The sequence below is a fragment of the Macaca mulatta genome, chromosome 14, assembly GCF_049350105.2.
Source record: "Macaca mulatta isolate MMU2019108-1 chromosome 14, T2T-MMU8v2.0, whole genome shotgun sequence".
Classification (NCBI taxonomy): domain Eukaryota; kingdom Metazoa; phylum Chordata; class Mammalia; order Primates; family Cercopithecidae; genus Macaca; species Macaca mulatta.
In genome coordinates this window covers 113190532-113206908 of record NC_133419.1, presented here as the reverse complement: position 1 = coordinate 113206908, position 16377 = coordinate 113190532, and the positions used below count along the sequence as shown (strand labels likewise).

At 40.6% G+C, this 16377-nt stretch overlaps 1 long non-coding RNA gene across 1 annotated transcript; it reads right to left on the bottom strand.

The window, feature by feature from the left end:
- Positions 1–289: 289 nt before the first annotated feature.
- LOC144334602 (uncharacterized) lies at positions 290–8971 on the bottom strand. Its single transcript, XR_013404565.1, has 3 exons — positions 6677–8971; positions 4460–4673; positions 290–3380 (listed from the first exon to the last, which is right to left on the bottom strand). It is a non-coding gene; the product is annotated as an uncharacterized LOC144334602 (long non-coding RNA).
- Between the last annotated feature and the right edge of the window lie 7406 nt (positions 8972–16377).

Below are 16377 nucleotides of genomic sequence, written 5' to 3'. Positions count from 1 at the left end.
CACATCCGGCCCATATATTGAATTTCTACCTGTCAGAGGCTCCATGCTGTGTGTAGAATGGTAGAAAACACAAGGGCTCTGTCTCAGAGCAGAGCAGAATTCAAATCCTAGCCTTAATACTCACTGTGTACACTTAAGTAAGTACTTACCCTTCCTGGACCAAAAGTTTCTCACCTGTAAATAAAAAAAAATGACTGGAATCCCCAAAGCCATGCCCATAATCCAAAAAGATTTAAACCTAATATTGAAAATTTAGGGTGAATTGAAAGACGCATTTTATTCGAGGATATAATGGTTGGGTTTTATTTGATATTTTTTGTTTTGTTTTTTTTTGTTCTGTGTTTTTCATTTGTTTTTAATAGAGAACTCGATATTTTAAAGAAAGATCTTTTCCTTACAACTAAACATGTCTTTGGGAAGCTAAACGCTTGACACCTTAACACAATAAACAAGGTCTCCTAATTGAAATCAAAATACCTAAGAGGGAATAGACTGGCACTTGAGTGCTGACTGGCATGCGTGACTCTGCAAAGTTCAAACTGAGAAGCAGCTTTCTAGCAACTGAAGTTCCTCGACAACGGAACGCATTCTTTCCCCACAAACCGGATTTTCTGTGTCTCCTCCAGGATCTTCTGGAACACTGTAGGCAAAGACTCCCGGAACACCAGGAAGGTTGACTGCAGGGTCCTCATCTACACATTCGGTTACTGCCGATGCTTGGAGAGATGCAACCCAGTTACAGAGTCACCCGCCACATACAGAGAGCTGGGAAAAGGGAATCCAGCCTAACTATGTTTTCTTGCAAATTAGGTGCTGTGACAACTCAGGCACTGAAACACACAGACACAGTATCTGTGTTTAATTAACTAGCTGGAGAAAACAAATGTGAATAATTGATTGATGCAGGAGAACGAGGCATCAGGAAAATACCCAGCAGAGGGCTGCCAGCCAGTTCTCCCTCTGAGGCAGTGATTAGCGTTCCACAGCTCCCAAAAGAAACTTTAGCAGAAATCATTGTAGCTCAAGCTAGGTGCATACCCTGGACCTGTGGGGCAGGAAGCAATTGAGGATGCATTTCTCAGTTGCTCTAATTCTCCGCATGGGCTAGCCCTGAGCCTCTCTGGGTTTTGCAGGCAGCTCATATCACAACGGGCATGCTGCTTTGACCCCTTTACCAAGGAACTGTAAGGCAATGAGCTGGGAAAGAGGCCCAGAAAAGAAGTGGCAAGGAACAAGCAGCCCTGCCACTGGGGCCTTTGACTCAGTAAAGCCAGCCAACCTTGCCTTAAGTGTCTGTGGTCAGTCAAGAGGCTGTATGGGACCTCTGGAAGCCCCAGGAAGAGAATCACAGTGCGGACCTCCAGCAGCCCTCTTTGTTAACATTTATTCTTCTTCTGAGAAGCTGTTCCTGGCTTGCTACAGGGCCGTGGCAGAGACTAAATGCCTAACCATGAGACACTAACTGCCCACGGGACCTGAGTTACCCATCATGAAATGGGTGCTATCCAATCCTCTGAAGCAATAAAGTCGAATGTGTATGACAGCATTCCACACTTAAAGGAAGAAGCACATTCAAAAAGCTGAAATTGGCAGGGCGTGGTGGCTCACACCTGTAATCCCAGAGCTTTGGGAGGCCAAGGCGGGCAGATAGCCTGAGGTCAGGAGTTTGAGACCAGGCTGGCCAATGTGGTGAAATCCCATCTCCACTAAAAATGCAAAAATTAGCTGGGTGTGGTGGCGGGCACACCTGTAATCCCAGCTACTTGAGAGGCTGAGGTAGGAGAATTGTTTGAACCCAGGAGATGGAGGTTGCAGTGAGCCGAGATCGCGCCACTGTACTCCAGCCGGTGAGACAGACCGAAACTCCGTCTCAAAAAAAAAAAAAAAAGCTGGAATCACAGTGGTCCTGCCCAGTGGGAGCTGGAGCCACAGATGAGAAGAAGCTGTTGCCAGAGACACAAACAAAGGTCACTGTAACCCTTTATATCCAGGGTCCCCCACAATACACAGTCCCCTCTCTTCTAGCTGGTAAGTCATACGAGGACCAACAGTTCTCACATAAAAAAGTAGAGCGGTGATGCTCAACTGGGGTGAATCTGCCTCCAATGTCTAAAGACGTTTTTGAGTCTCATGGCTAAGGAAGTGCTACAGGCACCCAATAGATAGAGGCCAGGGATGATGTGAAAAATCCTACAGTACACAGGCAAGCATCTCCCCTATCACAACAAAGAATTATCTGGCCTAAAATGTCAATAGTGGCAGGATAGAGAAACCTTGTTGTAGAGAAAGGGAAAGAGAAAGAGAAAAAGGGAAGCAGTGATTATTATAGGTCATAGGTGGCATTCTTTTACTACTCACCCCACGCTTCCTCTGTGCGCATGTTAATATTCCAGGGCATAGGGATCATACTTTGCCCAGATCCTCAAGGGGGTTCTGTTGTCCAGAAAGGGCTTAAGAAGCTCTTTTCTAAGCACTCACTTGTATCACCCTACTTCTGCCCCAGACCCAAATCCCAGGAGACAACAGGTATAAAACACTCCAGGAATGCTTCTCCTACCACCCACCAATGTATTCTAGAGATCCCAGAGGGGCAGATTTTTTACCAAAGTCAGTTTCATCTGTGCAAAAAGTAAGAATGTCTTACATTTTCCTTACACACCTACTCTATATCTGTCAAGTCAGTATTACAAATTTTTTTCATTTGTCTATTCAACAAATATTTATTGAACACTACTGCTTGTTATAATGGTAAAAAAAAAAAAATTGAAAAAGACCAACAAGGCTGTCTTGACAGGGCTTATGACCTCTGGTTCTATGATTGTCATCATTATTTTTATTACAGGCTTATTGAAGCCAGGAAGAATTCACATTTCACCTGGGTCTTTCCCCAAGGATCTGTAGTTCCCTCAGATTATCTCCCACCCTGGGCCTGACCTGCTCAGAACCTATTAGTTGGGAGAAAGCATCGTGCAACATCCTATTGTTTGTCACTGTATAGAGGAGTTTTTTCACAACGTATCCAGCATTCTGTCCCTGGGTTATGAGTTACCTTTCTGTTCTCTGCTTAGCCTGGGACTCTAAAGGACGTAGAGGGAAAAGGCCAAATGCACTCACTTAAAATGAAAACAAAAATGCCGATGTCCTTCAAGAGGTCAGAATACCCTTGCTCTAACTTTTAAAGGCCCCTTCCCCTGATATTCTTCTGTGGCCACCACAGGACGGAATGGCTTTTTCCTACAGGGTCCTAAGATTGTTCCACAGTGGTAGCTTTGAGCTTGAGCCAATGCCGAGCCCACTTCTGGCTTCAGTTTGTCTAGGAATGCCTGGTGACTGAGTGGCAACCTGCCAGAGCTCTTCTCCATGAGGGTATGAGAAGTCGCCTGGGAAAGAAGAGCAGGGGAATTGAAAAGAGCTGTTGCAGAAGTCCAGTTTAAGCGAGAGACATCTACAGTATCTGACACTGCTCCTTAGCTCAACTTCCATTCCCTTTCCTTCTCATTCCTATGGTGGTGCCTCCATAATTGTTGTTACCTATTGGGCTTTCTACCATCTATCTTTTTTACCTTGTGGTCAATGTCATGAAATGGCATCCCACTATCCACTTTATCTCAGAACACTTTATACTGTCCTTTTGTGATTAGAGTCAGAATTTTGGAATATTTCACTTTCTTGCATTTATTACTAATTCAAACAGTATTTATTGAGCATCTACTAACATGCTAGGCATTTTTTTAGGCATTTGGAGTTTACATCCATAGATATAGGAGTAACAGAAAATAAACAGATAAACAGAGGTACAGAAACATCAATGAAGGGCAAGAGATAGAGAGTGATGGGGTGGGGATCAGGGTTACAGAGAGGCCAGGGGAGGCTCTCTGAGAAAGAAAGGCGCAGAAACTTGAATGGGGTAAGGGATAAGATATGCAAAACCTGAGGAGAAAACATTTCACGTGGAAAGAGCATGTGCAAAGACCCTGAGGTGGGAACCATGTGCGCATGGTTTAGGGCCAGGGTGGCTGGAGCGAAGTGAGCCCAGGGACACATTATGAAATGAGGCCAGAGACATAGGCAAAATACAAATCACATCACATCACATGAGCCACAGTAGGATTTGGATCTTATTTTGGGTTTTTCCCCAGACACTCTGCACCACTCAAGGGCAGGGGTGAAGGAGCAGACTTGGGCTTAACCAGCATGGACTTTTTGCCACATGTGTAAAGGGAAGGGTGAGGCTAAGGGAATTAAGGATGTGCCTAGGCCTCAGGGTTGAGCACAGGTCCTCACTTCTTCTGCCCTTATGGTGAGTCCCCTCAGGACCTCCTTTCTCTCATGTCTGGAAACCTCAATTCAAGGCCATTGCAATCTGTCAGAGAAGTTCTAATACCACTGAACTTCAAAAGCAAAGGGGTTGGTCTAGGTCTCTTTTCCCAAGAAGCTCCTCAGCCCTTTGTGCACTCACCTCTTTCCCAGGAACCAGCTCTGCCCACCACGGAGAACAGGGAAAGGCCACAAGGATTGAGTCATCCCCAAGCCCCCAGGCAAAGGGGGGCCCCTCAGGAGGAATTGCCCCTGAATAAACAAGAGCAGCTCCACGTATTCTTCTCAGTCCACCTCGCACTGGCCAAGACTTTGAAGTGGTCTGGAGGCCCTGCATTAGCAGGTAGAAGTATGAGCTAGTAAAAACAAAAACAAAGAAAAAAATGCCCCATTTGTTCCCCTATCTGATAGAAGCCACAGATACCTGCGTTGCACTCTTTATTTTAATAGTATCCAACAAAAACCAGCCACTCTGCAATTTCATCAGATGACTTAGGCCTTGGCTTAAGGATATCGCTGTGCACGTGCAGAGAACAGTCAGAAGAACTGGTGCAAAGGAAGCTAAGCCTTGGCTTTGGCAGAGGAGATGAAACAGATGTGGCAATCATGACACTACCAAGTAAAGCATTGGTGGCATGTGTACGATTGATAGGCTGTTCCCTAGAAAAAGCAACTGCACACACGGTTGGCTCCAGTGCCCTGGCTCATAGCTCTGCATCCTCAGCCAGACAGCTGGTGTGTGGGCTCAGGCCGCCCTTCCTTGTGAGGGCTCTACCTGCCCTGCCTTCCCTGCTGCGCCCCTCAGCTCCCCTCCCCAGCCCCAATCAAAACCAATTTCCACTTCTTCCGAGCACTCATTGGAGACTAGTGCTAACCTGATAAATTAATTCAAGCTAATGCAAATTATGGTTTAATATGTTACCCTTCCCAGACAACATTTACATTTTTAAAAGGAGCTTCAGTTCCCTAAATCTAAATGAATGGGTATTGTGGGAACGTCAAGCCTTGTGGCAGGCAGCTATGGCGACTACGGGAAACAGTAGCACCTCTCTGGGCCTGTCTGAGGTCAGATGAGAAAGGTTCCATCTGCTCATCGTGATTATCAGGTGTCTATGGGCCAAGAGACACCAATGTCAAACCTTTCTCTGAAACCAGAAGATTTCTATCTTGAGAAAACATGCTTTTAATGTACTTAGCTATTGCCTATATGACTCTAATATATGCAGATGAGATACTTCTGTGCAATCAAAGTAAATCTATGATCGTGGTTTGCTTAATTTCCCCTTCTGCACCAGGAAATATGAGTTCCTGGAGGACAGAAAAATACAGAAGAGAAGGCACCTGCCCATCGTCAGCCCAGGAGACCTCTGCCTGGGACTATTCTTTAGCTAGAGGAAACAGCAGGCTGCTGCCAAGGCTGCTCCAGGGCCTTCCGTGTAGGTCTGGGTGGCAGGCAGGAAGGTATCAGGTGAGGTCTGCTCCAGCTGCCTCTACTCCTGGGAGAAGCAGAAGGGAGACCCAGGCTCCCCGAGGACCCAGCTACAGAAAGCAATTCTGCCATGCACCACATAACCCCCACCTCACCAGTGTTTTCTGGCATTATGTGAGCCTGTGCATCAGTGATATGGTTTGGCTGTATCCCCACCCAAATCTCATCTTGAATTGTAGCTCCCATAATTCCCATGTGTTGTGGGACTCAGTGGGAGATAACTGAATCATGGGGGTGGTTTCCCCCTTACTGTTCTCATGACAGTGAATAAATCTCACGAGATCTGATCATTTTACAAGGAGTAACCCCTTTTGCTTGGCTCTCATTCTCTCTTTGCCGCTGTGATGTAAGATGTGCCTTTCGCCTTTTGCCATGATTGTGAGGCCTCCCCAGCCACATGAAACTGTGAGTCCATTAAACTGCTTTCTATTTGTAAGTTACCCAGACTCAGATATATCTTTATCAACAACGTGAAAACGGACTAATACAATCAGGGAATTAACCTTGGTGATGTCAACGTTTGTCATAAGGAGCCTGAAGCCTGAGGCAAAGATGGTAGACACAGACAATAAGCTCCCCTGCACCCCCACTTCTCTCAGCTTTCCTTGGTGTGTGAATGAGACAAAACCCATCCTTCTGTTTTTCCAGGCACTAACTGCCTGCCCACACATCCCAAAATGGAGAGAGGCTAACCCCACTGCTCCAGAGAAAGCAGACACCAGGACAAAGAGGGTTACTGCCCGAGACAGCCTACAGACTCAGACAGAGACCCAAACACACTTACTGTATGAGCAGCAGGCCGGGGATTGGTCACAATGACAGTGTCCTCCAAGGCTCACAGTGACCTCTGTGGCCTCTATACACACTCACCCATTCATTCATCTGTTCATGCAGTTATCCACTATTCCTTAACTAGAGGCAACTGCAGGCAGCCCTGCTCCAGGACACAACCGACGACTTCCAAGAGGAGTGGGACACATCCATCTCCCAACTGGACACGTTCTCTGTCGACCCAGGAGTCAAGGCATTGGTAGCACTGTGAGGAATGTGTTTGTCTTCGGGGATAAACACAAAGCCCAGCATCTCCCTACAAGGAGAAAACAAAGAGCTGCCACCTGGTTCCCAGTGAGCGGTGGGAAGCCAGAAGCATCCCTCGCTGTCCCCTACTCCAGGCCAGTTGCCTTGCTCCATCTACAAACACAAGGCTCTCCTGAGTTAATCTTCCACTAAATGTCTCCATGCTTCTGGAACTTCAATTACAGCCCCCTCTCCCCTCAGGCAGACGCTGCAACTGTGCAAATGCAGTTTAAATCATCATGCACATTTTCCCCTGTGCTTCCTCATGCTGCTACTGTCTTCCCACCCCCACATTTTTTCAAGGGCTTGTCTTGCTGTCATTCCACTCCAAGTCAGCTTGGCACACTGAGGTCCCCTCTAGCACACAGCCCTTCTGAAGGCTCCCTGTGAAGCCTGCTTTTCCTGCACACTCTTGTCTCAAGGATTCTCTCAGGTTTCTGGTTTCCACCCGCTGGTTCTCAGCTGCTGATATTTGCTTCAGATTCCTTTCTTGCATTCTGCTACTCCCAAGGATTCAATGCATTGAACTGTTCCTTGATGCCCCCACCCACTCCTTCTCCAAAATGTGGACAAACCACCATTCTGCATCTTGTGCAAAACACGGACGTTGGCTCCTCTTGGGTCTCACTTCTGAGCTGAAGGTCTGATTTCCAGGGGCTGCAGGTCAGGCCACAGCCCAGGCCCCAACTTCACATAAGAAGGGGGTACACACATGCCTGTCACTCCCTTCATTTTTGCCTGAAAATGCAAGTGAGAGCATGAGTACTTCTAGTGTTTGCTTTATTTCCTCACTTCCAAGCAGATCAGCCTCCTAACTGCTGGTCACAGTATATTCTAAGAGCTTCTAAACTGTTGCAAAATGTTCAAGTACACTGGAAACAGGTGCCGAGGTATATCTCTTGACTTTCATAGAGGTCAGGAGTCCTGTGGGAGAGACAAAGGCATTAAGGGTCAGATAGTTCTGCTTTGGAAACTCCAGCTGACAGAACTGGGCAAAAACAGAGGAAGGTGACTGCACACTGGCCAGAGAGACAAGGAGCCATGGAAGTTGACAATCCAGAGGAGGTCAGTGATGCTGCGCCCATGGGCAGCATGGGCAGAAGCAGCTTGAGGCTGTCTGCAGCACCGGGAGGCGTACCCACAGTGAATGGGACTGAGGGGCAATTCGAACTGTGGGAACTGACTCTGGTTAAACATGAAACCAACATCTGGGAGCCACAGAGTTTCTGCCTTTGGACTCAGAAACTGGTGGGGGCTGGGGGATACTGAGGCTGGACGTGTAAGGGTCCCTGGAGATTCCCAGGAATACAGTAGCTGTCACAGGAGGGCTCTTGAGAAAATCAGAGATTCCTACCAGTAAGTGTATTGGGGCATGGTACATTGAAAATTTGGGATACTCTTGTGAATACAAGACATCAAAACTCCCCAGTGTGTAATGGGTAAAGCCTAGGACATACCGATTACTTAAGAATGAATTTTTTGGCCAGGTGTGGTGGCTCACACCTGTAATCCCAGCACTTTGGGAGCCTAAGACAGGTGGATTACCTGAGGTCAGGAGTTCGAGACCAGACTGGCCAACATGGTGAAACCCTGTCTCTACTAAAAATATAAAAATTACCCGTGTGGTGGCACACGCCGTAATCCCAGTTACTTGGAAGACTGAGGCAGGAGAATTGCTTGAGCCTGGGAGGCAGAGTTTGCAGTGAGCTGAGACCATGCCACTGCACTCCAATCTGGCCAGGAGAGCAAGGCTCTGTCTCAAAAAAAAAAAAAAAAAAAAGAGAGAGAATGAATTTTAAAAATCAGATTTTATAGTAAAAAAACAAAAAGACTGCCAACAAAGAAATAGAAATAACCAAGCTGACTTCAGACTTCATTCCAACACGAACTGGCAGGAGAAAAGAGGGTTTTAAAAGAAAAGGAAATCAATATATCAAAGAGACTTCTGCACCTCCAAGTTTATTGCAGCACTATTCACAATAGCCAAGATATGGACTCAACCCAGACGTCCAACAACAGATGAATGGATAAAGAAAATGTGGTATATATACATAATGGAATACTACTGGGCCACAAAAAGAATGAAATCCTGCCATTCACAGCAACATGGACAAGACTGGAGGAGGTTATAAGTGAAATCAGCCAAGAACGGAAAGTTAAACACCACATGTTCTTACTCCTATGCGGGAGCTAAAAAAGTTGATCTCGTAGAGTAAAAAGTATAATATAGCAGAGAACACTGGAGTCTGGGAAGGTAGAAGGAAGGAAGATACAGGCAGAGATTTGCTAAAGGATACAAAATTACAGGGAGATAGGAGGAATAAGTTCTAGTATTCTGCACCACTGTAGGATGGCTATAGTTAATAATATATTACATAGTTGCAAATAGCTAGAAGTAGGATATCAAACTTTCTCAACACAAAGAAACAATAAATGTTTGTTTGAGATGATGGATATGCTAATCACCCTAACCTGATCACTATACATTATATGTATCAAAGCATTACTGTGTACCTCACGAGTACGTGAAATTATTATTTGTCAATTTAAAAAGAGAAAATTTAAAAATAATAAAGAAAATAGGGTTTTTTTAATGTTGTGTTTTATTTTTAGAGGAAGGTTCTTGCTCTGTCACCCAGGCTGGGGTGCAGTGGTGCAATCATAGCTCACTCAAACTCCCAGACTCAAGTGATCCTCCCACCTCCCTAACATAACTGGGGCTACAGGTACATGCCACCATGGCTGGCCAAAAATAGGGCTTTAAAAAGGAAAGACTCTACATAATTCTACACCCAGCCAAATCTTCTTTGATATGTAAAAGAAACAAGGATGATATGGAATATAAAGGAATTCAGAAAATATACCCCCTGATTTCCGTTTCCTAAAAAAAAAAAAAGTTGTTTTAAAGTACTTACGGATAGATAACTGAGTTAAAAATGGAAAGAGTTATTTGCTAACTACTGAGGTCTACTAAGTAGAAATCTAAATAATTGCTATAAATATGATTGCAGACTAAGTGTAAATGCCAGGAAAAAATGCAAAAAAGCAGCCACATAATATTAAAATATTATAAAATTAATATTCTGGACTAATACAACTCCAGTTTATATTAAACTAGATGAAAAAGTGGAGTGAGAAAGGGAGAAGTAAATGGTGATGATGGAAGAAAGTAAAATGCACGTCAAGTTTCTTATATGTTCAGAGTCAAAAGTATTATCTTACTTGCTATTTTTGTCCTCAAAGTATATACAGAGTTGGCCCTCCATATCTGCAGGCTCTACTGCCACAGACTCAACTAACTGCAGGGAAAAACATTTTTAAATATGGATGGTTGTGTCTGTACTGAACATGTACAGACATTTTTTTCTTGTCATTATTTCCTAAACAACTATTTATATAGCATTTATACTGTATTACGTATTACAAGTAATCTAGAGATTATTTAAAAGTATAGAGGATAATATGCAAATACTATGCCATTTTATATAAAAGGTTTGAGCTTCTGAGGATTTTGGTATCCGTGAGGGATCCTGGAACCAACTATGGAAGACTGTATTGACTTCTATTTGTGAGATTATGGTAGGCTGGTAATTCAGACCAACACACTTGCTGAAAACAACTAAAAATTGCAGAAAGATGTCTATTAAATCTTTTTTAAAAGCAGGGAAGGAAGATAGCACTAAAAGCGAAGAAGGAAGCTCCCGTTTTCACGCTGCTGTTAAAGACATACCCGAGACTGAGTAATTTACAAAGAAAAAGAGATTTAATGGACTCAGTTCCACATGGCTCGGGAAGCCTCACAATCATGGCAGAAGGCAAAAGTCAACTCTTGCATGAGGCAGACGAGAGAGAGAGAGAACCAAGCGAAAGGGATTTCCCCTTATAAAACCATCAGATCTCGTGAGATTTATTCACTACCATAAGAACACTATGGGGGAAACTGCCCCCATAATTCAAATATCTCCCACTGGGTCCCTCCCACAACACATGAGAATTATGGGAACTACCATTTGAGATGAGATTTGGGTAGGGACGCAGCCAAACCATATCACCCTCCCAAAGCTGAAGCCAAAGCAAAGGCTTTGAAGGCCAAGAAGGCAGCGCTGAAAGCCATCCACAACTACAAAAAATAAAAATAAAAAATAAAAATAAATTTGCCCATCACCCACCTTCCGGGCTCGAGACACCACGGTTCCAAAGGCAGCCCAAATATGCTCAGAAAAGCACCCCCAGGGGAAAGAACCTTGACCACTCTGCCATCAGCACATTCCCTCAGACCACTGAGTCAGCGTGAAGAAGGTAGAGGACAACAACACGCTTGTGTTTACTGTGGATGTTAAACCCGACAAGCAGCAGATCAAACAGGCTTGAAGAAACTCTATGATGTTGGTGTAGTCCAGGTCAACACCCTGATCGGGCCTGATGGAGAAAAGAGGGCATATGTTCCACTGGCACTCCTAACTGTGATGCTTTGGATGTTGCCAACAAAAATTGAGACCATCTAAACCAAGTCCAGCTGGCTAAGTTCTAAATATGTGTCTTTTCACCGTATTTTAAAAAGTTAAAAAAAAAAAAAAAAAAAAAAACATAAAATCAGTGAAGACCTGACAGCATACCAGGGAATTATTGGGCCAAAGTGTAGGTGGGATTGTAAACTCAGCCAGGGAAACAGAGCAATAAAGTAGTCTTTGTCCTGAGGGTGTATCTATCTATCTCTGCAAACTTGAGCTTCCCTTTTGACACTGAACTTCCCTTTTGACATCATGCCTGAACTGGGCAGAAGGGGCAGGTATCGCTTCAACATTTATCTGAATATCCTCCTCACTTGAATCTGGGACCTCAAAAGACTGCATCTTCAAAATAAGAGTGAACTAGAAGGAAGCCTTTATCCTTACCCCCATCTCTCACCACCACCCCAGGATACTAATAGGAAAGCTGCTTTGGCACTAACCAGAAAAATAGGAAAAAGGTGAAAACAAAACCTTACCTGAGAAGTTGCAAACATAAGCAGCCCTGGAGCAGATTCATAGCTGAAATTTACATCTCTTGGTTGGGGGTGGGGAATAAAATCCTTTGGCATGAATTTAATGTAATGTGGTTTTAGATTGATAGTTCCCCTAGGGATGCAGCAAAGTAAACACAAATCCTCTCTGAAGAATGCACCTTCATATATGCCTCAAACGATCTCAAAAATATTTATGAGGGTAATGACATTCATATAGCCAACAATAATAAAACAGATAAAGCAAAAGGAACAAGAACCAACAGAAACAATAGCCACAAAAACTTCAACTATTAGTATTATCAGGCTAGATTAAATTTCAACTACCCTTACTTTGTTTAACGCAATAAAAGACCATTTTAAAATATCAGCAATAAATCTCTGGACAGAAGCTATAAAAAGTTATAGTATGCTTTTTTAAATAATTAGAATGTCTTCTCTCTTACTCCTTGGAATAAACAACAATGGATGAGTGTAACAGCCAATGAACACGGCAAATGCAGAATTAGTGAAAAAAAATGGAGCAGAAGAAATTATTCAAAATACAGTATAAAACAGAGTTCCAGAAGGAGAAGGAAGAGAAAATAAGAGAGTGACAATATATGAAATAATCACGGTGGAGAATTTTCCAGAATTAATGAAAGACATCAATGCACAGATTCAAGAAGCCAAACAGATCCCAAAAATAAGGAATAAAAATAATGCACACCCAGGGCCAACATATGTAAATTGAAGAACATAGAGAAAAAAATTGTTTTAATTCTAAAAGATAAATTATTTCAACAGAGCGGCAGTTGCACTGATAGCCAACTTCTTAGCAGCAACAGCAACAGCCAGGAGCCAAAACAGTATCTCCAATGTTCCAATGTACTGAAAGGAAACAACTGCCAATCAGAAATTCTATTCCTGGCTTATGTATCTATATGTATCTATCTATCTATATGTATCTATCTATATCTATATGTATCTATCAATATATATAGGGGATATTTTATGTATATTATATGTAATTTGTATATAATTATATAAAATCTGATTTTATATACCATATATTAATAACATGTTATATATTAATCATATAAGTCCTGTTATATATAATTAATGTATAATAAAATTATATATACAATTTTTTCAAAAATGAGGGTGAAATAAAGACATTCTCAGGCCAACAGTATCTGACAATTCACTATCAGCAGACCTTAGCCAATGGGAATTCTAAAGGATGTACTTCAGGTAGAAAGCAATCCTGTATAAGTCTGAAATTAAAGAAGAAATAAAGAACTAAGAACATAGTGAATATTTGGATAAATCTAAATATTGGCTATATAAAACAGTTTTATTAAATTATTCAAGGCATATAAAGCAAAGAACTAAAATATATGACGACGATAATGTATAAGCCAGGAAAAAAGGGAAAAAACTTAAAATAGTCTAAGGTGCTTGTATTTACCAGAAGGAGACTTAAAAAAATCAATTTCCTTCAGACTTTGGTAAGTTAAGTACAGACATAGTAATTTTTCAGATAACCACCAAATGAATAGAAACAGAGTAAATATTTCCAAACTGGACAAAAAAAAAATTGAAATGATTATTTAAAATACTCCTTAAGTCCAAATAAATGCAATAAAGTAATGTAAAAGAAACAGAAAAAGTTTAGCAAATAGAAACCACAAAATAAGGTGGTAGATTTAAAATGAAAACATATGGGTAACTGCCTTAAATCTAAATGAACTGAATGCTCAAATAAAAAAACAAAGATCATTACACTGGATTAAATAAAAACCATGTCATATCATTCCTATGAGAAGCATGTCAAAACCATAAGGATACCGAAAGTGAAAGTAAAAGTTTGTATTTATATAGGTATTTGCTTAATAATTATTCAATAAACTGAACATATGTATTTTATGCATTTTTAATTATTTGTGTTTTTTAAATTGACAAATGAAGAAAATTGTATTTATGGCATACAACATGATGTTTTGACGTATGTATACATTTTGGAACGTCTAAATCAGGCTAATACATATATAATCTCATTTTTGTGATGAAAACATTTAAAAATCTATTCTCTTAGCAATTTTCTAGTATACAATACATTTTTACATGTTTTATATCACACTGAAAACTTTTTAAAGTACACGTTTCAATGTTTCTAATACTTAAAGGTAATTGGTAACATAATTTAAAATAGAATATGTTTTCCAAGTCACTGAATAATATAAAAAGACATAAAACACATTCCATATAGCTTTAGATAGAAAACAAAGAAAAAGCAAAGAAGCATAAAAATGAGAAGCATAAAATAGGTGGCAAATAAAAAAATAAATCAATCACTAAATAAATATAAAGAGTTTAACTACCCCATTAAAACTATTCCCCAATTGTGCAACAAACTCAAATCTTACAATAGCTTGCCTATGAGAAATAGACATAAAGCAAAATAGCAAAAAATGGTGTGAAATAAAAGAATGAATAAAGATTTTTCAGGCAAATGCAAAACAGTACAGCAAAGAGTGGCAATGTTAAATTCTGGAAAGGTTTTATTCAAGCAAAATGCATTCAACAAAACATAAAATGTCACTGTACATTTATAAAAGTTATAATCCACAATGAAAATATAATATTCACAAATTTTTATATGTCAAATAACTCAGCAAATAAAAAGCAAAAATTGTTGGAAACACATGGGAAAATTGATATATATAATTGTTGTGGAACACTAAACCACCCACTCTTTCTTGATAGATTAAGAAAAGAAAAATAAGTAAAGATATAGAGGATTTGAAGAGTAAAATTAATGGAATTGAATTAATAAAAACACCTCAAACAATGTACCCTACAACCACTAAATACACCTTCTTTTCATGTGCCTATGAAACATTGACAAAACTTGATACTGAACTACAAAGAAAGCTTCAAAAGTTCCTAAATGCATACATTGTATAAACAACATTCTCTGACAACATAAGAAAACTAGTAATTCGTAACAAAAATTTTTAGGTGGAAAACATGGAAATTTAAACACTTCCTAAATTAAATATCCCAAAGAGAGAAAATCAAAAGTAAATAATCAGAGACACACAGATGTGTGTATAAAGTGTTATTTATATCAGTGGAAAATTTGAGCTAGCTTAAAACTTGACAGCAGAGATATGGTCAAAAAATATTATAGTGCTTCTATTAGGCAGTTGATAGGAAGTTTTTCTAGGAATTTTAATATCATGAGAAAAAACTCATGATATAGTATTAAATAATATTAATTTGTTAAATATTTAATTTTAATATTAAATATTTAACGGTTAAAAATAATATATTTAAAATACCATAATAATATTATTTACCATAATAATTATTATAGATAACATCAAATATATGTACATATATGTGTGGCACAGAATAGAGCCTAGAGGGAAACACAATAAGATCCTGATCCAGTAGATATTGGCGGGTTAGAGCAGCCATCCCCAACCTTTTTGGCACCAGGGACCAGTTACATGAAAGACAATTTTTCCACAGACCAAGGGTGTGGGGGATGGTTTCAGGTGAAACTGTTCCACTTCAGATCATCAGGCATTAGTTTGATTCTCATAAGGAGAACACCACCCAGATCCCTCATATGTGCAGTTCATAATAGGGTTCTTCTCCTATGAGAATCTAATGCCACCACTGATCTGACAGGTAGAGCTCATGTGGTAATGCTCACTGAACAGCCATTCATCTCCTGTTGTGCCACCATGGCCCGAGGACTGGGGGGTCCCTGGGTTTGAGAATTACAGATGATTTCTGCTTGTATACTTGCTCCATTTTCTATTATAAATACGTATAACTTTTATAATTATATAAAATAATTGTGTAATTATTTTATATAGGACGTATTTTATATGTAGGGGGTACGATTGTGATAAAACAAAGGAAATAAAAAAGACTGAACCAAGAAAATGTTGAATCTGCCCATGTTATTACTTGTGCATGACATTGGTAGGGGAAATGAAGATACTCATTTCACAGGTTAGTCATAAAGTTTAAATGAAATAGCAATGCGGGAGTTATACCTGATGTAAATGACGAGTTGATGGGTGCAGCACACCAACAAGGCACAAGTATACATATGTAACAAACCTGCACGTTATGCACATGTACCCTACAACTTAAAGTATAATAATAATAAATAAATTAAAAAAAAAAAAAAGAAATAGCAATGCAAAGTATTCTGTCCACTGGCTGGCAAATTTAAAAATAGCTGGCTATCACGATTATCTGCTCCTTCATATTTTTTATCTCATTAGCTTACTGTTCTGCATTCTAGGTGAATCCCTCAGTATAATCTTTTGATTCACTAATTCTCTCTTCAACTTATTCAAAACATTTTTTCTTCATGGGCTTTCTACTTAATTCTTTTTTAGGGTGGTTTGTATTTCATTTCTGCCTTTTTGTTTCAAATATCCTTGTACTTTTAACGGTGAGTATATCATTCTTTATTTCTTTAAAG